Raw genomic sequence first — 27,949 nt, 5'->3', positions numbered from 1 at the left:
TAACAAAATAAGAGACTAACACCCGAGAACAGCTGTGATAAATACCAGGTTGTTCACTCCATGGCTTAGAGGCCAGCCACACACTCTAGGGGTAAAGCAGCTCAGATAGAAAAGGGAGCACCAAATAAAGGGTGCTGGGAAGATCTGCCCAGGATGGGAGATGGCTGCTGAAAGGAATCTATGGACCAAACATGACTGCCACCCAATGTCTCTTCTGCAGACCACAACACCCAAAAGGAGAGATAAAGCAAAAGGGAGTGCCCTGACACAGAGGCATGGTGGGATGGATGATAGGGGGGTGGGAGGGATACTGGGATTGGTGGGGTTGGAGAATGGGCACTGGTGGTGGGATGGTTACTCGATCATTGCATAACTGAAACCCAAGCACAACAACTTGTAAATCTACAACTGTACCTCATGGTGTTTCACTAATAAAAAAAAAAAAGAAAAGTTGTTCTGCTGCATTAGATTCACAATAAAGAGCTACAACATGGTCAAAAAATGGAGGAAATAAAAGAAAAGACAAATCTATGTAGGTGCCCCTCATGCCCTCAGGTGAATGTCAATCATGCCACTAGACCAGGTATAAGAAGGGCTCAGTCAGGATGTTGAGCCCAGTTGATGACTGAAATTGAGACCTGAGGGTTCTGTTTATTTGTTTTTTAAGAAATTAGTCATCACTATCATTTCTTGACCTATTATCTAAGATCAAGTGTAGTATTTGTTCTAGTCAATGTAATATCTGATACATCCTCTCTCTGAGGACAATATATTCAGTGGATTTTTGAATTTTGGACCAGGAAGTAGGAATAAGAGTTTTCTCTACCCACTTAACACATCAACCTGGTATTGCAGTACCTCCAGAAATGGTGCACAAAAGAGAGAGAGAAAGAGAGAGAGAGAGAAAGAGAGAGAGAGACAAAGTTATTAGATCACTAATACACTTGAGTAGGCGTTTGAGGGGATATAAGTAGTTTATGAGGTTTGTAAAATTTTTTCCCTTGGAGAATATTTCCTCTTTGTCTAAAGGATTCTGTTTCTATACTTAATAGAGGGAAACAAAGATAAATGCCTTTAAAAGATCCATAAAGATAATTTAAGCAGCAATGTAGGCCACTATTTGGCCACTGAATGAACATTCTTGGTAAGTGGTGATCTTGGATCAACTTTATATTCTTTCTGCACTTTCCTCCTATTAGCTTTAACTCAATCTTACTGAAACAGCGGTGTCTAGGTGATGAAATGAGTGATGCCAAATTTCTTATCATATTTATATAACACATTAAAAATGTTTTCACATTTACAGTGATATTGATTTAATATTTAGTGGTAAAATATTGCATAATTAGTGTATTTGAAACAAATCAATCACTGGAAGTGTGTTTATATCTTATATACAAAATGTTTATACACAAGATGCATATATATACACATACATCTTACAGTTGGGATACTAATAACACTGACAAAATCTTTTATTTATTAGGGGGGGTGGTCTGTCTCAAGCAGTGCTCTTGGAACCTGGATGCCATTCCCAGCAATCTTTGGTTAACTAGACCACACAGTTCAAGCTGTTGCTACCACATCTGGCTAGAATAGTGTTGGTCGGGGTGTGGGGCTTGGGGGCACCAGTATCACTCTGGTGGTATTCATAGACCTCCAAGGCTACACCTTTCAGTGCTCAGGGGGTGATGAGTTTCCAGGAATATGTAAAAACATATTTGAGAAATATATATTCTTATATAAATATATGTGTATCATATACATTTTCCAAATCACTAGATATTGGAAAAAACTGTATACCCAGTTATTTTTCAGGGAGTGGGGTGTGAGATGCTAAGATGTGCTCAGAGACATTGGGGTATACCATTGGTGTTCTTGGCTAATTAGATCTACAATTCAAAGCAAAGGCTAGAATAAGCTAGCATAAGCTCCTGCTCTTATCCTGCCATAGCAGGGGCCTCCAGAGCTGCCTGGAGTGCCCAGAAACCTGCAGGGTTATAAGGACAGTTCTTTATGGGGTCATGTGGGACTGGGGTGTTGAAGAAGGATCTGGTGTGTGTGTCTGTTTGTGTGTGTGTGTGTGTGTGTTTGTTTGTGCTCAGAGCTTACTTCTGACTCTGCACTCAGGGTTCACACCTGGAAATTTTGAGAGATCATATGGGATGCTGGGGATCACACCCAGGTAGGCCAGGCGTTACAAGTATTATACCCATTGTACTATTCCTCTGGTCCCCTAGAGAGGGATTCTTAAATGTATCCTATTTGCAATCCCTCTTAATAAGGGAATTACAACGTGGGATAACAGTAACAGAAATAACTTGAATTCATTACACAACTGATTTTGAATTAGTTTTTAATCATTGTGCAGTCAGTAACTTTTCAGTGTTGACAAATTTTTTGAAAGACCCCCATAATGAGTTCTGCAACCAACAGTTTAAGAAGCTAGGAGAGAGACTGTTGACCATTATTAGACAACAAAGCAGAGCAAATGAATAGTTTAAAGTTGTATTTTGGAATGGGAAATTGCAAGGTTATTTATTATCATGAAGAACACTTTAATTATGGAGAATAAAACTATCTCTGTTAAGAATTAACATCTAGAGTAAGAGCCATATATAAAGTCAAGATTAAAAGGACAGGTTATGTCAAAATAAGATGTGGGAGAAGTATTATAAAATGAACAATATGGTAAGTCATATGGTAAGTGTCATAAAGGGGAAAGAGGCGTTTCATATTATTCCCACAAGCTTCAGGATAAGTTCCAAAGGAGATAAGATCTGAATCATTGAAGCACAACACTATAAAGCTATTGGATCTGGTTCCTGCCTTGTGTGTGGGTTCCGGGGAACTGAGATAAGGTGGGGTCGATGGACACTCTGGTGGAGGGTGTGGTATTGGAATGTGTTTACACAAAACCTTAACATTATTAGTATTATAAATCATAGTGCCTCAAATAAAATTTAAAATATTTTTTGGATGTTGAGGTAATTACGTTCTTTATTTTCAGTTTTTCTGCTTTGTGGAATCCAAAGGAAAAGATCATTTGTTATGGCAACCAAAATATTTTGAAAAATAAAATAATAACCATCTAGTCCCCCTCTATAACTTATACTACCAGATAGCATTTTTATGGTTTGGAGATTATTTTTCCATTTATAGTCACTTTTCTATTAGACAGAAACACTTGTAAGTACATGGACTCTAGTGTATTGTGTTTCGTTTTGCATTCTTACATCCTTGAAAGGTAGCTGGTTAAAAATTTGCTCATATTTTAATAATTATTATAGTAACTAATGCATATTATTGCATATTATAACTATAACCATTAATTAATAAGACATCATAGATATAACAGAATTTAGATTTAGCTCTTTTTGTATTGGACCATTAAACAAAACAAAACAAAACATACCTGCTCTCCTCTATGCAGTTTAAGTAACTTGTCCAGAACTTTCCAACTTGCTAGTTATTAAATATTTTAATTTTCTTCAAGTCTCACTTAAGATAAAAACACATAAAAAAGGTATAATAGGATAAATACTTACAACTTTAATGCTAAACCAACTAATGGAGACCTAGTTTTCTCTTAGGGCATAGAGTTTCCAATTGTATGAACTCATGTTTTCTTCATGGCTTAATGTCCCCAAGTTATTTGTGTCACCTAGCAAGTTACAGAAAGGGGGATTTTATTTTTCTATCTATCCCTTGTGAAAAATGGCATTGAATATTCCATGCCAGTGGTCGAGCCTCATTAGGATAGGATAAGAAGACAGCTGTTTCAAGCAAGTTGCGGAAAGCAATTAAGTCAGAGACAGTAGGAGAAAAAAAAGTCTTTTTAATCTTTAACTTTGGAGTATCCAGTATTCTAATATGCTAAGTAGTCTTGTCAACTAATCAACTTTAAAAATCCCACTAGCATGACCACTTAAAAGAGAGCTTTTCATTAAACTGTTCCAAGAAATTCTAGGGCATCATAATGACATCTGTCTTCTTTCTCACATCACATCTGCCTCCTCTCTGAGTTTGAGATCAGAGTATTCTTTTTCCTGATAATCTTTCCTCTTAAATGTTGAAATTGACCTTAAGCAATTTAACTAACTTTTTTTTTTTTAAGTCAGGAGAGATTGGTGAAGCGAGTTTCTGAGTTTAATGAGCTCCCTATCCTAAGCATCTCCCCCAGGTCATTTCTGAGACTAGAACTGCGTACCTGTCTAGCACAGGAATCAATTCCCTCTCTCTGGCATATGTTGAAGTTAACACTGATTTTGGAAACACAAACAGAATAATGCATGGAAAAATTATAAAGTTGGTCAAGTGTATTTTTATAATAATTCTAGTTCTTCATTCCATACTCTCTTAAGTCCTTCCTTAAATTCTGCATGCACATAGGTAACTAAGCAACAGTGGTAAACAATCCCATTTGGTGAGATCATTTTAGATATTTCATCCCAGGAATTTGGAGTGAGATTAAAATCTCCTCAATAAACCTTAAAACCAATGAAGGAGTATACCGGAACTGATATATGCAGTGCTAACAGGAAGAAAGTTCTGGTCAACCAGGATGGGTGGTTAAAAGAAACCATTTGTCTAGTGTATTGTTCTATAGTACTCTTATTGCACAATGCCTCCTCACTTCTAGTCATGCGTATTTCAACTGAATGACCATTATTATTGCTTTAGGATTTGTCTTGGCCCTCAGTTTCTCTAGAATGCCTCCCCAGGACTCCCTAAAGACTAAATTATAGATCCATCCAGCAAATTCAATTCATCACCATATTTAGTATTCCCTTGTAGACTTATAGTGTCTTAATTTATTTTTCTGTTTTGTTCCTTATGGTCAGCAATTCTATCACGTGTTGTGATATAACCCAATACTCACTGAGTGGTTGAAAGATTACAGCAAAAAATATAAACATTATTATTAAAGAAGGTATTTCAACCAATATTGGTAAGGCTGAGATAATCTCAAAACAGTCTAAGCAATGATGTGGTCTTAAAGGAAAAACAGCAAGATCGTGTTCCTGGAAATTTCCAAAAAATCACCAGGAACTTTTGCATGTGATTTTTGCTATAGATAAGTTTGTTTGTTGGGGGAATACCCAACAGTGTTCAGTATTTACTTCTAACTCCCTGCTCAGGGATCACTCTTCTAAGAGTTTGAGGAAATATACTTGGTACCAGTGATCAAATACAGGTTGGGGGCATTCAAAGTAAGGGTCCGCCCCATTGCACTGTCTCTCCAGTTCCCATAAGTAAAAAAAAAAGTTTTTTTTTTTCATACAGCAAACTTCCCAACAGTACCTGAACAGGAAGCAGCCCCGCTACAGAGATATCAGCAAATGCTCCTGTCGGCCTTGCCAAAATGGCAGAACTTGTATGGAAGGAATCAGGCAGTACAAATGCATTTGTCCTCAGGGAAGGACAGGAAGTTGCTGTCAACATCAGACCCAGAGTACCGCCCCCGAGGCCAGCAGCCCCACCTTCATCCGTGTGCCCAGATGCATGCAGGTGGAGCGAACTCAGCACTGCAGCTGTGACGCTGGATTCCACCTGAGCGGTGCCCCCCACCTGTGACTGCATCAGCCAGAATGTGAACAAGTGCGAGCTCTATGAACAGGAGGGGCTGCTCGGGCTCTGCATGCATGCCTGCGTAACACCTCTGGATCTTACTGCAGCAGCTGCCCCTCTGGGTACCGGATCCTGGGAGAGGAGAAGAGTTGTGAAGATACTGATGAGTGTGTGAGTCCACAGCAGGTGTGCCCCCCAGCCCCCAGGGACCACTGGAGGAGGCTTCCAGTGCATCAGCCCACAGTGTCCCGAGGGTAGTAGCAATGTCAGCTATGTGAAGACGTCTCCCTTTCAGTGTGAGCGAAACCCACTTGCCCAAGACCATCTCCTTCCATTACCTCTCCCTGCCCTCCAAGCTGCAAACTCCCGTTATGCTCTTCTGCATGACCACCACGGCCTCTGTGCCGGGCGGGCCTGGACCCTACAGTCTTCGATTTGGGATCATGGGTGGGAACAGTTGCAGCGACTTTGTGATGCAGTGCTCAGACTAGCTGACGAGAGAGCTGGTCCAGCCCCTGGCAGGACCGCAGATGCTGGAGGTGGACGTGGACATGTCCGAGTACTTGGACCGCTCCTTCCAGACCAACCACATGTCAAAGGTCACCATCTTTGTGTCCCCGTATGACTTCTAGGGGGCTGGAGTGATAGCACAGTGGGTAGGGCGTTTGTCTTGACCGACCCAGATTTTATTCCTCTGCCCCAGAATCGGACAAGCTACTGAGAGTATCCCGCCCCCACACCTTGCTACCCCTGAGGTATTCAATGTGCCAAAAACAATAGCAACAAGTTTCACAATTGAGACGTTACTGGTGCCTGCTGGAGCAAATCAGTGATGAACAACAACGGGAGGACAATGCTACAGTGCAGTGCTATAGCAAAACAATATTTACTTAACAAAATTTTGCATATAATAATGAATATGCTTAATGGCACCAAGGGTTGCTAAAACCACCTAAGTAAAAAGAGGTATTGGAACTAAATTAAAATTTTAGTTCATTCCACACTATGTACAGCTCTGACTTGGGTATACTGGTGCTGGGAAGTGTACACTGCCGGAGAGATGGGTGTAGGGATATTGTATGACTGAAATCCAATCATGAACAGGTTTGTAAGGGTCTATCTCACAATGATTCTATAAAAAAGTTTCAAAAAATTAATAAATATTCAAACATTTAAAAAAAGACTCATATAACAGAAAAGAAGGGTGATTTTTTTTTAGCTCAAAAAATGTCTAGATTAGAGGACACCACAAGTAAAAATTTTGATGAGTTTAACTTTAAGGTAAGTCCTTTTAAACTGAAGTCAATGTCTCCTCCTTGTTTGCTTGCTTGCTTGCTTTCTTGCTTTTTGGGTCACACCGGTGATGCACAAGGGTTACCCCTGGCTCATGCACTCAGGAATTACTCCTGGTGGTGCTTGGGGGACCATATGGGATGCTGGGAATCGAACCCGGGTCGGCTCCTTGCAAGGCAAATTCCCTACCCACTGTGCTATTGCTCCAGCCCCAATGTCTCCTCCTTTAACAGTATCAACTTACCTGAATTTTAAAATTCTGACTTCATAGGTATAGAATCAAATCTAAGAATGTATATAATTTATATATTTCTCCACAGACTCTAATCCATAGTTAGCTTGATTAGAGTCTAATAATGCTGGTGATACTGCTATGTTAGAACTGTATGTTCCAGCCGGGTATCCTAGAGGAAAGGGCAGTTCAGATAGAGAAGGGAGCACCAAATAAAGGATGTTTGGAGGATCCTCCCAGGAGGGGAGATGCATGTCGAAAGTAGACTATGGACTGAACATGTTTGCCACTCAATGCCTCTTTTGCAGACCCAAACGGAGAGAGAGAACACAGGGGATTGCCCTGCCACAGAGGCAGGGGGGGATGGGGGCATGGGGGTGGGAGGGATATTATCCATGGTGGTGAAAAACGGGCACTGGTGGAGGGATGGGTATCTGATCATTGTATAATTGAAACCCAAGCACAAAGAATTGTAAATCTACAACTGTAAAAAAAAAATAAATAAAAAAAAATAAAAAAAAGAACTGTATGTTATAGTGATATTTAAAAAATACATACTGTAACCTTGCTTCCTAGTTACTGTCTAAATAAACAATTCTGCAGATGTTTCACAAGAGGTACTATGAGTTATTAAAATTATGCTTTCAAAATATATGGATTCTTGACCATGTCTGAAGTAAACCTGGTAGAATTGGGATTGAAATGTTTTTTTCCAGGTGATTTTATGGTTTAGTCCAGGATGAGAATGACTTTTGGGAAATGAGGGATAAGATGAGACCTGGAATAGCAGAAGGAATTAGTCAGATAAAGTATAGATATAAGTATAGTATACTATAGGTATGTTAGAATGTGGTTAGGTGGTTTGGTAATAAATAAGAGAAATCTAGACAAATCCTTTTACCAAGTGAAAGCTCTAATGTGCTTTGGCAGTGATACAATGAACAAATGCTTCTGATGAAAGTTTGTTGAGAAAATGTATCAAAGTATTTTGTAAAATGAGTTAAGTGGTTTAAAAACTGTAATTAATTGAGGTAAATTTTGAATTCTAAATGGTATCACTTTAACATAAAGAAGCTGAATTCTTGAAATATGAAAGAGAATATATATTCACATGTAAATCCTTATTTATGGTAGTCTATGGTTATTTTGTTTCATCCTGAAAAACAGAGGTCCACTCCATAGATCCCAATTACATGTAATTCCATTTGGTTATAGACATTTTCTTCAGTGTGTGGTTCTACGTTCTTGCCTCATTAATTCCTATGTGGTGAATATCACTGAATCTTTCTTGAATAAATGAGTAAGCTTGTGATTCCCCAGGGGCATCAATTAACAGTATGTAAGAAATTCAAGTCAGTATGCCCTGACCCCAGGACATACCAAGGAAGTGGCTTTTTGAAAGAAATCGCTAACATCAGCTCACTTTACAGTAATCAGCTTCTTTTTCCTGAAAGGAAAATTCTGGGGGAAGGGAGAAGAGTACTTTAATTGAGTTCAGTTTTGTTTCAGTTCACTGCAGTTTCCTTGGGCCGGTAAGTGAAGGTGAACTTCCAGTTTTTCTTAGAGCAACTCTTTGTAGTGAATAACCTGTCCCAGGAGGACAACAAAGTAGTGAGATGTTAAAAGCACCTCTACCATTTCCATAATAAATAAACTCCAAACATTTTCACAGATGCACATGACAGGGAATGTTCTGCTCAGTACTGTTATTTGTGAGTGTGGCAATCTCAGAATATAGAAATCAGAGCATTTGGTTTTTGGAACCAGCTCAACCACTGACCAAGAATTTTGACTGGTGGTTGAACAACTTGGACACTGTCTTCCGCTTAAAATTAGGAGATCAGGGCTGGAGCTATAGTACAGCTGGTAGGGCATTTGCCTTGCACGCAGCCGACTCAGGTTCAATTCCCAGCATCCCATAATGTTCCATCGCGCACCGCCAGGAGAAATTCCTGAGTGCAGAGCCAGGAGTAACCCCTGAGCATTGCTGGATGTGACCAAAAAAAGTAAAAGAAAAAAATATATATATAAATTAGGGAGGTCATAGATTCATGGTTTTTATTTTACAAAAACTGAATAACATTCTCCATTCCCAGTATCAACATGGTCTAGTTACAGTGAGAGACTCTAGAAAATGTGAGGTCCTTAAGAGCTCTTTCTGAGTTCCAAGGCCCAGATCATCTCCCTTCCTTTGTGTAGTGAGGGGACAAATAAAAGCTCTAGTCCTAACATCTGAATTGATATGATTTGCCTTCTCCTTTGTGGGTAAGCCTTTCTAGGCTATCCAGGGATGGGATCCATCAGGTTCTTTCAAATGGTTCCATTTCTACCAATATGGCAGACAGCTCTAAAATTGCTTTGATGAATCCTTCTTCCTAATCTATACATGTGTCATTGAAATGGCATATTTTTTATAGTTTGTAAAATGTGTTCCATAAGATGCCTCATTTTGTATGTTTTTAGGATACCCATCTTGGTTTTAATGTTCCTCACAGCTCCCTTCCCTTGATGATGGGATATATCTGGTGGTTCTTTTCTAACAAAAACAATACATAAGAAATAACGAATCTCAGCTTGAAGATGACATTAGTAACTGTCACTGTCACTGTCCTCTCGTTGTTCATCAATTTGCTCGAGCGGGCCCAGTAACATTGTGAGACTTGTTACTGTGTTTTGGCATATCAAATACGTCATGGATACGTCAAGGGTAGCTTGCCAGGCTTTGCCGGGCGGACAAGATACTCTTGGTAGCTTGCCAGGCTCTCTGAGAGGGATGGAGGAATTGAACTCGGGTCGGCCATGTCGGCCGCATGCAAGGCAAACGCCCTACCCACTGTGCTATCGTTCCAGCCCAACATTAGCAAAACCTGCCTTATTCTCTGTGCCACAGCTTTTAGAGAAACAATCTGCCATATTGTGAGAGGCCTATGGAAAGGCTGATATAGATAATTATCTAAGGTTTTCATTTTGAGTTGATAGAGGACATGAAGTCTCTACTTTCATCTGAATAATTACACTTAGAAGTGAATCTTCTAAGATAGACTATTGCTCAAGTGATAAAAGTTGTAAATATATGTCCCTCTACTCAGCACTGAGATGACTGTGGCTATGACTTTTATTTGGATTACAGCTATGGAAGACCATGAGTTAGAGCCACATAGCTCTATCTAATTACAAGAGGTTCTAAGCCATAAAACTTTGAAGTAAATTTATGCTTCAATACATACTTATAAAACACACTCCTCCCCACCCCATCTTTGCGGCTCTGTACCAGCATCAACTGCAATCTCCTGAACTTCAAGATCTCGTTATAAGCATTTGCTCTATTTTATGCTCAAATTTATGTTCCCGTTGCCCTAATCCTGAGCCAGAGTTCCTGAGGTAACCATAAAGTAACAACTCACATCAATGGCTCCACTTGATGTCGACTTATAAGTTACCATAACCACTTTATAGGCAAATATAGTGTCACCCAGGGCCTGGAGCGATAGCACAGCGGGTAAGGCATTTGCCTTGCACATGGTCTACCTGGGTCAATTCCCATATGGTCCCCTGAGCACCACCGCCACGGGTAGTTCCTGAGTGCAGAGTCAGGAGCAACCCCTGAGCGTTGCTGAGTGTGACCCAAAAAGAAAAAAAATTATAGTGTCACCCAGAAAACAACTTATAAAAGTAGGAACTTTAGGATTTTTGTCTCCAGTTTCAAATTGCAGTGTATAATAATGTATAATAAAAATATATTGTACTTAAACTATCTTTATTTTATGCTCTTAAATATTGAAAAGTTATTATAAGTTGCTTCACTAAAGGAATGGAAAACATCAAATCTCTGTACCAAGAGAGTAACTATATTTGTTTAAATTTTAATACAATATTTAATTGCAATGAATATGGACATATGTGTATATTTTCTTCTTTAATATGGAAATGTATGCAATTTGAATTGACATTTGAGATTTACACATATCTTAATTATTTCTGATAATTAAATATTAACTTACATATATATGACCAAACCTGTATTTTTTATTTTATTTTTATCTTTCCTAAGAACAGTATTTTTTCATTACTAAAGTTATCATTTTTATTTAGATTTTATTTGGTAAAGATTAAATAAGAAGGGGATATCAATGTCATAACAAATACAGTTCCAAATGAATTCTTTCTCTCTACTCCATTGTTAAGGGTCAGGTGAAAGATTTTTTTTTTCACACAAACCTTCCCAAATCTTTAAATTTGTATGTAAAACTGGCACTAGTTCATCATTGCATTGCTGAGAAAAAAAAATCAAAGTCATCCACAGAGGATTCCCCCCCTCCCTCTTTCTTTAATAATGGATACTTTCAGAGACCTCCTAAGGTCCCATTCCCCCTGTCATGTTTAAAGGGTTTATTGTTTCCAGAAAAGCTTTTGCTGCTCCCTCTGGAGACTGAGCTGATCCAAGGTAATATTAATTCTGTGCTTCTCTCTTGTCGGAACTCAACTTCAAATGGAATATATAAGATGAAAGCTGAAAGAGAGGTTATGTGGGCTGTCATCCACCATTGTGTCTGAGGCATCAACTGTGCTCAGAACAAATTAGGTGTCAGTCTGGCAAATCACGGTCAGGAAGGCAAATCAGTTTATAGAAGACTTATTTGGTCTCCTGGACGGCTCCACCATTTAAAGACCAGTTAATATATTTTTTTTTATCCTTCATCTTTTAGTTTTAGTAATTAAAAAAACTCTGAGGTTTAGTTGGTCTTTTTTAATGTCTCTTCAATCCCTCCCCTCAAAACTCACACCTTATTTCCTTTACGGAGATGAAGATCTATTACTCTAAGAAACTAAACCAGTGACATTTACAGACCCATTTACATAGAATGTTTCAATATTTTATTTTACTTTCCTAAAAGTGAAAAGACTCCAGAAGAAAGAAAGAGGTGAGATAAGACTGAAAAGAGAGAGGTGACTTAGCTTCTAATCTTGTGTTTAGACTGATTAAAGATCAAAGAAGAGAATTCTTATGGAAAAATCAAACAAATCAAGCTCTCATAAGCAATTATTTCAGTTATTAAAATTCTCTGTTTCCAACTTTAAACTTTCATAAAGTAGTTTGGATGGGAGAATAAAAGTAGTTATTCTTTAATGTAGAATTTTGAATCTGTCTAATTTTTAATCTAAAAAAAGAAACAAGAAAAGAAAAAATAAAAGAACAAGATATATATATGTATGTGAGCATGCATACATGCAGAAATACATATGTTTGCATACATACAATGCATGTACAAATAAAATGTATACATATGTAAATACATATATATGTATGGACATATGTAAATACAATAAACATATAGGCAATACATACATTTTTATATCAGTCTACTCAATCTGACTGCTTTAATCTTAAACAATTTTTTTTAAGTTTTAATTAAATAAATAGGATATACTTCTTTTCCCAAAAAAGGTATTGAGGTCAGATTCAACTGTTTTGCCAATCATTTCAAGACCTTTATTTCAAGTAAACAAAATACATACAAAGCAAAGTTGATGTCTCTTAGCCTTCATTGTATGTTTGTTTCAACTGTTCACAAACACAGACATTTATTAGAAGTTCATCCATCTCAATCTGAATTCACATTCTGCTTATTTTGTCTTTACTACCATTCTCGCCTCACTTGGGGTGAGTTTAAATTGCTTCTAGAGGAATCACAAGACTTCTTCATTTTATAAACTTCCTGAATTCAACTTTAAATTATTTCCTAGTGTTTTGATCAAACACAGTTCCACAAAGAAAAAAAAAAGGAAGCCTAAAAATCTTATACTTATTTCTTCATTTAGTCAGTATCTTTAATATATTTAATCCCTTCCTTTTTTATATTTGGGGACCAGACCCAGCAGTGCAGGACTTACTCTTAATTCTACATTCATGGATCACTTCTTGTAGTGCTGGATATTGAACAGGGGTGAGCTACCAGCAAAGTAAGCATCATACTTACTCAACTTTCTCTTTAGTTCCTGTACCTTTTCTAAGAACCTACATGTCTTATCAGCATCACTTTTTCCTACTTCTTGTTTTTTTTTTTTTTTAATCTTGGCTGTGTGTCCTCTCTTAATAGACATCCTGATTCCTGATATTTTATTAGGATCCAGAATCCCTTTCTAGTGTAAACTCTATTCCCTACATTTTAGATTTATTTATTTTCTTTTGCTTGTTTTCGCTCAGTACTGTTGAGTATAAGGCAATTCTGATGTAATAACAAATTATCTCAAGTATCATGATAAATATTGGTTCACTCCTTTGTCTTGGGGCATTTTGGAAAAAATGCATAATTTCCTTTTCTTTAACACCTGGTAGAAGCTCACCATAGCATTTCCAGGGCTAGGGTTCTAGGTAGTTACTAACAGATAAAAAGGGATCAATCTGAGAACTGGAATCCAGAAGCACTCTTCATATTCATATTTTCTCTTCCCAAATAGGAATGTTCTTGAACTTGGTGGTTGGAATAGACACTTGTTATATATGTTGACTATGCCTCTCACTCGCCATATCTCCTCATCTGTACTCTCATCTTTAAATAATAAATGTTATATAATCATACTATTCTTTTTACTTTGTAATAGGTAAAGGTAAAGGCCCTCCCGTTGATCATCGATTTGCTCGAGCGGGCCCAGTAACGTCTCCATTGGAGACTTTGTTGTTACTGTGTCTGGCATATCGAATACTCTTGGTAGCTTGCCGGGCTCTCCGAGAGGGGCGGAGGAATCGAACTCGGGTCGGCCATGTTGGCTGCATGCAAGGCAAACGCCCTACCCGCTGTGCTATCGCTTCAATATTATTTATAATAAAATTCTCTTGTTCACTAGTTCTCATCCATTCACTCTCTGAGATTTTGCTTTTAAAAATATGTCTCTTAAATATTTTCTTCTGTTATCTAGTCAGCCTCTATCAAACCAATAGTCCTTTGTTAATAATTCTACTGAACTCTTGGCAACAGTGGGAATTGTCCAGTGAAAATATCAAGCATCTTTGTTTTATTTTTTATACTGCTTTTCCTTTTCTAATTGCCTATACTCCTGTTTTCCATTTCTAATTGCTTTTCCCCCTACTGCACCAATCTCTCTCTTGTGTCTCTCTCTTTAATACTTTTCAATTCTTTTCACACTCTACCAATTTTAAGGTCGAGTCCTTGCACTTCTTGCCGTATTTTCAACCCTCGCTGTCTCTCCTCCCATCTGTGTTTCTATCTCGTACTACTGCCTCAATGATCTATATCCACATTTTATGTATATGGCAGATATAATTTATTTAAAATTGACATTTAATCAATTTCTTTCCTGTATAATTAGTCCTTTATTTCACTTAATACTTCTAACCAGATATTTAACTTTGTTTTTTAAAACTCAAGTTCTAGGGGGCTGGAGAGAAAGCACGGTGGGTAGGGCCTTGCACGCGCCTTGCATGCGACCGACCCGGGTTCGATTCCCAACATCCCATATGGTCCCCTGAGCACCGCCAGGAGTAACTTCTGAGTGCAGAGCCAGGAGTAACTCCTGTGCATCGCCAGGTGTGACCTAAAAAAGCAAAAACAAAACAAAAACTCAAGTTCTACTAATACTACCCTGCATATAGACACCAGATACCTCTCTCACAATTCATCTGCAACCTTACCAGCAACTTCATATTTAAAATCATCATCATTACTCAGGTATGACTTTTTGACCTCCTTTTCTATTATTCACCCTATTTCAGGTAAGATGTGTTTCAGAGTTTATGTTCTTTTCACAGCACCAAGAAAATGTCATAGCTTGCTTTGTTTCATATTGCTTGCTTTATTTTCTCATATGAATTCTCCTCTGTAAAGATTTTTAGCTCAAGTGCCTCCTGTGTGAAGATTTTTTTTTTTCTCTTTCTGATTCTTATTCCTTCTGAATTATTCTCAATTTGCTTCAAGTACATTTGGCAACCTAGGGAAGATTTACAACTTGTTGTTATCTATATTTTGACACTGCCATGAGATTCAGATTAAAGTCAAGGTCATCTTTTGTTTTGCCCTGGAGCTGCTAATAATCCATAAAACAGAAAACTCCTTGGATTTTCAGATGGGTGAAATGGTGATTCAGCTTGTCTTTTTTCTTTCAACTCTTAACACTAACCTCTTTCCATTCTGGAAGAGAGGCGATTTTTTCTGTTTGTTTGTTTTTAACTCTGTGGTTGGAACCCAAGAGTCCTTGAAATGTGATCACTGCTTCCACTAATATCTGGAGAAAGAAAAACCTGGATGAGCCAGTGGAACCCCATGAGGCCTCGTAGGGTCCATGAGAGCCACCTGTATTTATTTATATCCATTAAAAATCTTCCAGTATTATGATAGCTAGCTTTTAGGAGATCAAAGGAACCAGTGCAGAAATGTTGCTGCTCCGACTGTGCAGCATGCAAACATCATTTCATGTCCCTGCAACATGTGCACACAACCAGAGCCCACTGGAGCACCAGGCAGCCATGGGAGCTGGCACTCTGCCCGTATTGTTAGCCCTGCTTCATTATGGTGGAAATGACAGACAAGACAGACACAGATAGCACTGAACGAGGTGGGATGTGGCACGGGAAGATGGTCCTCGTAGCCAGATGTTTAAATTTATATTTTTGTCTTTAAATGCAAATGAGATTGAGAAGGGTTCTGCAGTTTTTGAGGCAGAGGAGGTGGTTTCTGTGACTAGAGCTCCTGTTCTGGCCTCTTTGGAGGCAGAGCCTGACCCTGTGGCTGCATTAGATCTTAGCATAGAAACGCAATCCCGCATGTTTAGAAAGCAGAAGTGGGTGGCAGACAGACACGTGGCTAGGTAGGTCAAGTGATTGAGACCAAGGAGCAAATAATGTAGCGGTCAACAGAATATCTGGTTAATCTTTTCTCAGTATCTTGTTCCTTTCAGTATGCTGTGAGTGTATTTCATGGGATGATTTTCATAACATTTATTGAACCTGTCCTGTTTGAATATACAAAGCACTTTTGTATTTATTCAGTTATTTGGAACTTAAATCCTTCAGGTAACCTGGTTAAATATTAAAGCTGGGAAATCTCTTAGATTTCAATTTTCCAACAACTGTGTTTACTAACACCCAAAAGCTGTTGCTTCGTCTAAACTCTTATAAGTAGTTAAGAATATTAATCCTGGGGGCTGGAGCAATAGCACAGTGGGGAGGGCGTTTGCCTTGCACGCAGCCGACCCGGGTTCGATTCTCAGCATCCCATATGGTCCCCCGAGCACTGCCAGGAGTATTTCCTGAGTGCAGAGCCAGGAGTAACCCCTGTGCATCGCCAGGTGTGACCCAAAAAGCAAAAAAAAAAAAAAAAAAAAAAAGAATATTAATCCTTTGCTGGTTGATTTTTCCACTTTAGAACTATTTTCCACAAGCTCTTGGAGCTATCTAGCCAAGAATGTGTGCATGGTACAAAAAGAGATTGTGGCTTCTGCATTTGGGAAGAAGGGCTGTGTAGCAATACTTTGCAACTAGTATTAAGTGCAGGGGAGTGATCATTGCCTCTAGGATAATACTAAAATAAGCATATTATTATTGAACTTTTTGTTTAAATATTAAAAAATCTTTTAATATTTAATAAAACTAATATTCTATCTTTGTCCCTTTTTTTGCTTTCTCTTTGTTCCTTATTTAGAAGTAATCATAAATAAAAGCACATATGTAAGGAGTGAATGCTTCTAGAGTTGGACTTTACTCTCCCAGTTGGCCTTTGCTGATGTTAAATGTAACACATAGAACTCATCTCCCTTTAATTGGTCTGCAGCTCGATAATTGAGCATCAGCCTAACTACTCATGTGTCAAAGTAAAAAAATAAATATATTTGTTCCTTAATCTTTCTATAGGATATTTTACCGGGAAAAATATAAGCCTGGTTATCTAAAATTACTATTGAAAATTGATATGGCACTACCTCAACAAGTCACTCTTTGTAGATTCATCATGACTTCTAAATTTGATTTTTCTGGCCTCTTTCCACATCCCACACATCACTCAAGATACACATTTCTTTCATAAAGTGCTCTTCAGCTCATACACATCTAATGATGCTTCTAGTTTGATACTTAACTAGACATGTATCTTATTTTTATTTTTTAATTTTTTATAAAGTTATTCACAATATTTATTTGATTATATTTAATGCTCAAACACCAATTCCATCACCATCACACCTTCCCACCACCATATTTCCATCTCGAACTCCAGTCTCTGCAGAACCAAAGCAGAACCAAACTAATTTATTTTGTATTGTTTGTTAATGAATAATCAGCTAAAATTGAGACAGAAAATGTTTCTCAGAGGAAAGTGTGTGAAGATTGTTGTACTTCACCCTGGAGCCATTAAGCCCTTCTACAAGAGATTAGTAGCTTGTTGTTAAAGGTTGAGCCTAGTGTGCTTTTATCTATCTCTGTATAAGCATATTTCCTTCTAAGATTGGTCGACTTCTACTTTAAACCCCATCAACTGTGGCATGCTACTCTTGGTATATTGGTGGTGTAAAGCATGAGATGTTCAGGAATAGATTTTCTCATGGGTGAGGCCTGTCCAAGCATGTGGAGAGTGCTCTTGAGCTTGGTGGTGGTTAAGTTCTAGAGATTTTCGGTTGCTGGGGCTGACTCTGTTGGGGTGGGGAGGGATCTCACCCGCCTTCCCACCCCTGGGTTGCCCTGAATGAAATAGCCTTGTGTTTCATCCTCATCTCCCTCTATTTCCGGTATCATGGCAGTCATGCCCTCAGACTGCCACTGGCGCCATGTAATCATTAATGGCCATGATCCGGAGACTCAATATAAATCTCTCAGAAGAGAGCACAGAAGGATATGCCATAGCCATGCTGCCAGACTCCACATCTCTTGCAGAGCATTTCTTGTATGTATAAAAAAGATTGTCTGAATTTCTATAGCCTCAGGGTCTTGACTACAAACCTACCATGTACAAATAGGCCATATTCTCTCTCTTTACTCCCTCTATCTTCCTCTGTTTATCTCTTATTATCTCTCTCTCTCTCTCTCTCTCTCTCTCTCTCTCTCTCTCTCTCTCCACATCCTAATAGTACTTTCATCATGGGGTTTAGTAAGAATATTACTAACAGTCTCAAAACTTTGATTTTATTCTATCATGGAAATATTCCATTGAAAATGTATGAACCTGTCTAAGAATCACTTTGTGAACTAGTCTATTAATAAGTCAGGGAGAATAAGCAAACTACTACCCTGGACAATAATGTCCTGGAGTGCCCTGCATATAGAATCAAATCAGGGAAGGCCACAGGAGAGACTCGTCATGCTCCTTATGCATTGTGGTACTCTTAGTACAGCAATGGACTGAGGGCAAATGTGCTTTATATGTGTTGATTGATTTCACTTTCTCAACTTCCAATGTCAACATAAACCTTTATCATAATTCCTTTCTACAACAATTCTTTATCTGTGAGATGTATTATCAGACAACTAAAATATTGTTCAAAATCTATCATGTTGTAGTTACAGGAAAGTGTGGAAAGTTATTTATCACTCTCTCATAACATGAACATTTGTCTTAGGACTGTATCCCTGTAGCACTGTCCTCCTGTTGTTCATCGATTTGCTTGAGCGGGCACCAGTAACGTTTCACAACAAATTGTGAGACTTGTTATTACTGTTTTTGGCATATTAAATATGTCACAGGGAGCTTGCCAGGCTTTGCTGTGTGGGCAAGATACTCTCAGTAGCTTGCCAGGTTCTCTGAGAGGGTTGGAGGAATTGTACTTGGATTGACCACATGCAAGACAAACACCCTACACCCTGTGCTATTACTCCAGCCCTCTCTTAGGACAGAAATCTTAAAAAATGTGTTCTAATGTCTTACTACCTAGAAGTCCTAATGAAGAGAAGGTGCTTAAGCAGAGGTCATAATTACACTAAGCTCTTAGGAAAATATGGGTTATTAATTATAACATTACTTTTAGTTCATAATACTATGCATTTTGAATATATGACTAAATTTAATATTGTATTTAACTTTTAAAAATGTTGTTATATTTTAGTTATGACTTGTATGTGTCTGGCCACCTATACTAGGTTCCAGTATAGGTATATTTTGAGTGTGCTTCATGGAGTAGTTTTCATAAAAGTCATTGATCTAATACTTTTTATTATTCAAAGCACTTTTTAAAAAATATATTCACTCACTACAAGATGACAAATATGGGAAAATACATAGCACATATAAATTTTTTGAATCTGCACTGAGAATAGGTCAAAACTTCTAGCAAACATTATTTGCCTCTATTTGAAGCTATTCTGAGGATATAAATATCAGTTTTGAGTTCAAATATAAAATATGGGGTTGCACATAAGTTATTCTAATTTTTGTTCAAATTTCACATATTGGAAAATTAAAGATTTATCTGTATGTCCTATTAATCTTTCTCAATACGCATATGTATGTAAATGAACGATAGCATTGAATAAGGGAAAGCATTATGTTAATGTGTTGTGGAAATTCATCTGCAATCATTGCCACCCTCAAGAGGTCAGAAGAGGCTATTATGGAAGTGGCAACCTTGCCATTGCTACTTAGTCATTCCCAGAGCACTGCTCCTAATAATCAAGAAAGACAGGTGAGGGCAGCGCTGACTGGGGGATGCAGAAAGGCAGCCTGCATCTGACTAGGTCATCCAGTGAGTCAGTCTTGCTTTCACCCCTTGGAGAAAGGGTCACTGGCTCAATTGGTCACGCTGATTGTCAGATTGCCAGCCCCTATTGACTGGCGGATGAGTGAAGTCTTCATACAGTTTGCTGCTCAAGGGTGCCTCGCCCACCCTTCCTGTCAACCTCAGACCCAGCTGCCAGCTCAAAGAGCTGGAGGAGCCTAATTGTATTGGCAGAGCGCCAGAACCCTAAGGGCTCATCATCTGCTACCCTCTCTCACCTCCTCTATGGGGCAACCAGAAAAGGTTAACAGTTAACAATGTCAAACTTTATTGCTTAGCTGAAAGGTAAGTGTCAGGGTTTGCATATGTTTTTATCCAGAAGTCAGTGTCACACACATCAGAGATAAAGTGAGGCCAGTGGCATGGAAACACGAACACAAGATAGGACACCAGTGGATTGGGAAACTAGGCATAAGGTTCATCTTTTGGGGGGGGTTGTTTGTTTGTTCTATTGGGGGGTCATATGTGACTATGCTGAGGACTTGCTCCTGGCTTTGCACTCAGTGATCAGTCCTGGCAGGTTTGGGGAACCATGTGGGATGCTGGGGTTAAAAACTGGATCTGCCATGTGCAAGGCAAATGCCCTACCTGATGTACTATTGATTGCTCCAGCCCCTGGTTCATGTTTTAGCTTTAAAGTTAGCTTACAGTGTTGTGTTGGGAATGATACACACGCTTTGCTAATTCTTTTATTTATTTTAAATTTTAGGTTTTGGGGCCACACCCAGTGCCCTTTCGGTCTCAATTCCTGGGACTATATCTCCTTCATCACATCTCCTTCACTTATTTGTCTAGGCTAAGAAGAAAGTAACATCTCTTCTGCTCTATCCTGTTGTTTCAAGTGTTCATATTGCTTTTAATTTTTTTAGCCCATTTCTCAGTCTCTGTCACATTCTTCTGAAAATCTCTTTGAAAATGAAATTTGGGTAGCTGAGAACCTATTCAAAAATTAAAGAAACAAAATTTCTCTTATGATTTTAATTTTACTGGTTGGTTTATTGCCCCAAGAAGTAGATTCTCAGTTCTGAACACAAACTTCTGACTCTTGGATTACACATGTTTATGATCAGATATCAGATACTTGCAACTCCACAAAGTATCTGCTCCTTGAAACTTTCCTCATATACACGCTTCTTTTGGCTACCTGGGAAGAGGCATTCTAGTCTAATCTGACTGGAATTTATATTTGAATGATTCAATCTGTAGACCTAACTCTTCAGCCACCAGACTGAGTCCCTAGCATACAAGGTTTTAGAATTTCATAGACTGAAGTCCTAAGCACACTTCTTTGTTATAATCTGTCCCTGGACTGGATTACATATTTTATACCCTTGAAAAAATTACAATTTATTTACTAATAGCTTCTTCCAAATTTTGTGGTGGAAATATATGTAAAACTACTTAGGGAATAAATAGCAATACTCCTATATTTAAAAAAAACAGACTTAGGGAAAATATGAGATACACAATTTAAAACCTAAGGAAGCGATTTTTTTTTTTTTTTGCTTCTTGGGTTATGCCCAGCAATGTACAGGGGTTACTCCTGGCTTTGCACTCAGGAATTATTCCTGGCGATGCTCAGGCGACCATATGGGATATTGGGAATCGAACCCAGGTCAGCTGCATGCAAGGCAAATGCCCTACCAGCTATACTATCTCTCCAGCCCCTAAGGAAGCCAATTTTATCATTCATTGAATATTTATTAAGTATGAGAAATAATGTTTTAAATAAACTAACATTTTGCGTAGCATTCTACATTTATATACTTACCTAAATTCACTATCTGAATGTGGTGAGAGACAAAACACAGTTCTTTTTTTCCCTGACAGACACATATAGTTATGCTAAAGGTCTGGTTTGTATCATTGTTTTCTACAGACTTGTGTCTACTGCTAAACTTTTATTACACAGTGATTATTTTATGACACATTTACTGAGCTTCTCCTATGATCTAAATACTATATTGAGTCTTGGGTGATAGAAACATAAAAATGAGACTCAAGGTGGAGAGATTTAATTAACAGTTATTCCAAGTCAGGATATGGGTAAGATAACGTATTTGATGCAGAAAACGAGAGCTAATACATGCCGACGGGCGCTGACCCCCTTCGAGGGCGGGGGGGGGGGGGGGGGGGAATGCGTGCATTTATCAGATCAAAACCAACCCGGTCAGCCTCCCTTCGGGGCGGGCGGTGGCTTTGGTGACTCTAGATAACCTCGGGCCGATCGCACGCCCCCCGTGGCGGTGACGACCCATTCGAATGTCTGCCCTATCAACTTTCGATGGTAGTCGCTGTGCCTACCATGGTGACCACGGGTGACGGGGAATCAGGGTTCGATTCCGGAGAGGGAGCCTGAGAAACGGCTACCGTATCCAAGGAAGGCAGCAGGCACGCAGTCTGAGGATACAAAGTAAGTATTAGAGGAGGGAGACAAATTTTACTATTTTTATTTTTTTAAATATGTGATAGTCATTTAATTTTTTAAAAAAATTTTATTAGTGAGATACCATGAGGTAAAGTTGTAGACTTACAAATTTTCGTGCTTGGGTTTCAATTATGCAATGATAAAATACCCATCCCTTCACCAGTGCTCATTTCCCACCACCAGGGATCCCAGTATCCTTCCCACCCCCATCACCCCCATCCCACCCTGCCTCTCTGGCAGGGTATTCCCTTTTGTTCTCTCTGGGAGACAAATTTTAGAATATCTAAATACAAGATTACAATCTTCAGAGGCCATCTTTGTCCTTGAAAGCATATGGAATAATGGGAAATTTTAAACCTTTGGAAAAAATTCCCCAGAATCCAGAAAAACTCTCATATTTTACAGGGGTCCCAAGAAAGAAAAAACTGATACAAATGATGTAAGTGATAATGTCTCTTCCAATATAGTCTCCATTTCCCTAATAATAGATAATGGCTAATATTTCCCACATCTGAATTTCTGTAATTTTTTAAACCTTAGAAAAATATATCTTTATACTGTAAACTTTAGGGCTAGAGCAATAGCACAGTGGGTAGGGCGTTTGCCTTGCATGCATCCGACCCAGGTTTGATTCCTCCGTTCCTCTCAGAGAGCCCAGCAAGCTACCAAGAGAATCCCCCACACATAGCAGAGACTGGCAAGCTTCCCTTGGCATATTCGATATGCCAAAAACAGTAACAACAAGTCTCACAATGGAGACATTACTGGTGCCCTTTCGAGCAAATTGATGAATAATGTGAGGACAGTGCTACACTGCTACCTTAAACTTCAGGTAGTTATTGTATTCTGTATCACCGTTTCACTGTTATCCCGTTGTTCATCGTTTACTTGAGCGGGTACCAGTAATGTCTCCATTCGTCCCAGCCCTGAGATTTTAGCAGCTTCTCCTTACTTGTCTTTCCCAATGCTGCCATATTGGAGGCTGTTTCAGAGTCAGGAGAATGAGATTGCTATTGTTACTGTCTTTGGCATATCAAATATGCCATGGGGACCTTGTCAGGCTCTGCCATGTGGGCGGGATACTCTCGGTAGCTTGCCGGGCCCTCCTAGTTATTGTATGGGTCCACTAAAATTATAGTTCTATTATAGTTCTTGGGAACAGAGTGATTTTATAGGGATTGAGGCACATGCCTCGAAAGTAACTCACCTCGGGTTTGATCCATAGCACTATATGTTCCTATAAACATGATGGGGCACAGATGTGGAGACCAGTGAGAAACGGAGGTGGCCTAAGTAATTCCCTGCACCCAAGGGCCCAGCAGCAACATAGGCTTAGACCCTTTAGGTTATTTGAGAATAGTCAAGATATTCCCCCACCTCTTCCTGGGTCTGAGTAACATGTGGAGTCCCCTCCCTCCTCTCTCCCCCTCTGTTTTCCACAAATCACATGCTTTGTTTTTGGGGTATTCTTTTGTGTGTGTGTGTGTGTGTGTGTGTGTGTGTGTGTGTGTGTGTATGAAGTAGTCAGGGCCTATTAAAAGTATTTTATATAGGCCTCTATGCTGGAAAGACTCATTTAAAATATTAACATAATTCATGTGTGAGTATATTATTACCAAAATATACTTAAAAAATTATTTCTCATCATAAGTGATTTGCTGAACAGCTACGAGTATTATTCTTGTGATTTTAGCAGGTTTAGTTTCTCTTTCAGGAAAGACCACTTACCCATTAATAACAGGAAACCTTGCCATTTTCTACGATTCCAACCTTTAGCTCTGCTCAGTCCACATTCCAATTTAGCAAGTGAGTTCAAGAGCCAAGAAGTCAGGATGGTGTGGAGTCTTTCCAGTAAGCGGAGTGTGCCTGGAATTTGAAAGCTTTTTAAGATCTCTGTTAAAATCTGTTTTATCCATTCAGCACCAATGCTTCCTTTAACAGCTACAGTTATAATTTAGAGGTTTGGGGCAGAGAGAATTGATTTGGATGAATGTTCTATTCTTTCACCGTAATTCTCTTAAGTGGGCTTCAGTGAATTACCTTTGTTATGCATCTATTACCAAGGATAGCCTCAAAGAAACTGGGGCCTCTTCCAAGGAATTTCTTAACTAGAGAAAGGAGATGTACCCCTCCTGAGAGAAGTTGTTCTTTACCACAGAACTGGGACATTAACCACAGCATAGCATTTGCCATTCTGCAAAACACTGTTTGGGCATTTGACTCTGGGACTATATCAATTAAAGCACTTAACAGAAACTGTGAGTATTTTTCTTGGAAAATTAGTGAGGGAAAACTGATTTTTCTCTCCCCACACCCCCCAGAGTCGTACCAATTAATATCATATGGCACATTTTGTTTCAACCTATTTAGTAGTTGTACGTTCTATTTTTCATCAATAATATGTTATCTGAATGTCAAAGAAGATTCCTTACAAAGGATGATGGTAGTGGGTCTTTCAAAACAAGCAAGGAAAGATCACATTAAGAAGAAAAAAGGAAATCATAATGATAAATAAAACTTAAGGCAATATTAGTTTAAGGTATTTGATAGACGATAAAGCTTGAAAAAAGGGTATATATTAGTTATACTGAAATAAAACAAATTACAGAAAAGGAAAGCAAAAGATATTCTGAACATGAAAATAAAATAAAAACAAACAGCTATCTAGTAATAAGAAAATTTTAAAAATTATAATTATGTATCACTTAACATCAGTTAAATTGCAGTATATATAAATATATATATTATAAGTAATTAAACCTATAATTAAAATGTTGTGATACAAAATTCCCTTCTTAGCATATAAAATGTCAGAGTACAGGTCTATAATAAAATTGTCTGACATTATGAAAAAAACTGCAAAATATAGGCAGATAAGGATGAATAGTCTACCAATTTCTAGTTGAAAATTGTGACAGCTTTTTGGAGAATATAGTGAATGCTACTAACTTATGAACATATAATCCATTGTTTTTCTTTTAGTAGGAAAAGGAAATAGGCATTAGATTAAACCTCCTTGCAAGAGCTAGAAATAAAAATAAATTACTCTTTGGTCCTGTCCTGTCCTCCCGTTGTTCATCGATTTGCTCGAGCGGGTCCAGTAACATCTACATTGGAGACTTTGTTGTTACTCTGTTTGGCATATCGAATACATTTCCTGGATAGCTTAGTGGCAAATTACTCTTTGAAAGTATAAAAAAAAAAAACAAAAACAATAGAATAAACCAGAATCTAGTAGCCAGGAACCTGGAGAGGAAGCATTCAAAGGTGACTTGAAATTCTGTATTTGTCCATGGGTTAGTTGAAAACTCCAACTTGTAGGCAAGTGAATTTTTATTGCCATATAAATTAGAAGTAAACTTTTGAGTGGCAAAAAGAAGGCAGGGGACTTAGGCCGTGGAGATAAAGGAGTCATCTCTGTTAGCATTACTGAAACCTACTTTAACTTGTTTGAGTGGTAACTTGGAAAAAATATGAACTGGTGGGGCCAAAGAAATAGTACAGTGGGTTGTGCATTTGTCTTGCATGTGGACATCTCAGATTCAGTCCCTGATACCCAATATGATCCCCTGAGCTCCACACCAGGAGTGATCCTGAACATAGAGTCAAGAGTAAACTCTAAGCACAGCTGGGTAAGGATCAAAAACAGACAATCAAAAAATGTCAAGTGGCATGAATGACAAGCTAGAAAGTAAATTCCTTTGTAAGTGAATCTCTGTGATATGCATACATGTGGCCATGTTAAAGGAAAAGATGAAGTAGGTCATGTAAGCACTTTCAAACATGATGGGGCACAGATGTGGAGACCAGTGAGAAACGGAGTACTTTCAAAGCCAGTACTTTCAAACTCAATGATACATTATTGTTGATGGAAAATGCTAAAATTCAGATTCTGAGACATTATACTTGTAGTAACTCATTCAATAGACCTTGGGATAGGCAAGTTTAACAAACATCTCAAGTTTTTCCATTATTGTGGACTATAATGCAGTAGCCTGTGATTTCTTATCATGAAGATTTAGCAAGTACTTATTTAACAAAATGTTTAAAGCAGGTGCCTTGTAAAGACAGGAGAAGTAAAATGACAAAGAAAAGAGGACACAAAGAGTGGAAATGGGGAGATGCTCTAACCAATGATAAATTTTCTCTAGTAACAACTATACTTCATTTGAAAAATCACACAACTTGTTTTCAGTACTGGACAGTAAAATAATTACCAGTTTTTTTCTGTTATAAACAAAAGAAACTATAGACCACTATCCTTAAGTTCAGATACTTAACATAATAGTAATGTAAGAACTGAAAATTTAAGAAAATTGAATGCCTTTTCTTCTTCTGTTTGAGGATTTTGCTGAGTTTTAGGTTATTTTAATGGCAAAAATTTGTATCTTAAAAAAAATAAAATAAAAAAATTTATATCTTAACACAGTGAGTGTACAAGAACTCTGTAAAGTGCCTCTCAAAAGAGTAAGCAGATAATATAGTCAGATATACGGTATCTTAAGAATAACACAGAAGGTCTCGATAAGATCTTTTATTATTATTTTTTCATAAAATAACACTAGGTTTTTGTAGAATACTTCATTTTCCTATCAAGAGTTTGAGTCACTTTATTTGAAAGCATTGATAGATCATTATCCCTTACCTACAAAAGGTTTCAGAAGTTCAAGCTAAAGGACATTCTCTGAAGTCTCATAAAACAAGTTAAAATAAAATTACAGCTAAAAAGAAACTTGTAACATCTGAGCTAAGTTTTGGATTACATGACCTTGCAAAATGTCAGCTGTTTTTTGATGTATGAACTGGATTGTACCATTTATCATTTTTTAGGCTGGTTTCATCATCTGCATAATGGTGCAATAACACTGACACAGCATGTAAACAGGGTCCTCTGAGATAATTAATAGATCTCTGAGTTCTTTGTAAAATAAAAACCAGTTCGATTTGTGGTGTGTTACATGCAATGGTTTGTAGGAACCCATATGATCTTATAGGATGCACATTATATTAATGGAGCAAAGAAATAAAAATACTACTTTCTCAATGAAATAAGATGGGATTGAATTCTAAGAAAAAAGAATATATATTAACTGAACATGAAAGAAATGGGTCAGCTGATTATTTGGTCAGAAATAGTAGGAAAGCATGTTGAATGTGGTTTGATTCTTAGGTATTATTGAACTATACATACTAACCAACTTTCCCACTAAAAGCAAATAAAATTAGGTTATATACATTTTTATTTTAATAAATTGACATAGCAATCTTTGGAGATAAAAATAAAATCTCAAACATGAGTGTCAAAAATATAATAGCATATTAAGTAGATAGCATGCTATGTGTATGATATGCCTACATAAAATTATTTTAATATTTTTACATAGAATAATTTTATTTTCACATGGAATACTTTTGAATAGTGTAGGATGAATTTATAATAAGAGAAAGTTTGTAAATAAAGAATATAAGCATCCTAAAAAATAAATATGATTTCTAGAGATGTCAAATATAATCAGAATAACAATTAGACACAACTGGAAAGAGAATAAATGAAGAGGAAGATGCATCATATAGTCAATAAGCTTATTAAAGGACATTTATGGTCTCTCATTATTAGGAGCTGGAGCGATAGCACAGCAGGTAGGGCGTTTGCCTTGCATGCAGCCAACATGGCCGACCCGAGTTCGATTCCTCCGCCCCTCTCGGAGAGC

The 27,949-nt window shown here is 37.9% G+C and overlaps 1 non-coding gene and 1 pseudogene across 1 annotated transcript; both read left to right on the top strand.

The window, feature by feature from the left end:
* The window catches only part of LOC130045233 (fibulin-7-like), an 83,142-nt pseudogene extending 76,939 nt beyond the window's left edge, over positions 1 to 6,203 (top strand).
* Positions 683 to 880, top strand: LOC130045615 (U2 spliceosomal RNA). The gene has a single exon (XR_008795591.1). It is a non-coding gene; the product is annotated as a U2 spliceosomal RNA (small nuclear RNA).
* Positions 6,204 to 27,949: the final 21,746 nt, after the last annotated feature.

This window comes from Sorex fumeus, unplaced genomic scaffold (genome assembly GCF_029834395.1).
Source record: "Sorex fumeus unplaced genomic scaffold, SorFum_2.1 ptg000128l, whole genome shotgun sequence".
Lineage (NCBI taxonomy): Eukaryota > Metazoa > Chordata > Mammalia > Eulipotyphla > Soricidae > Sorex > Sorex fumeus.
The sequence above is the reverse complement of the archived record's forward strand: the minus strand, read 5'-3'. Positions and strand labels throughout refer to the sequence as shown.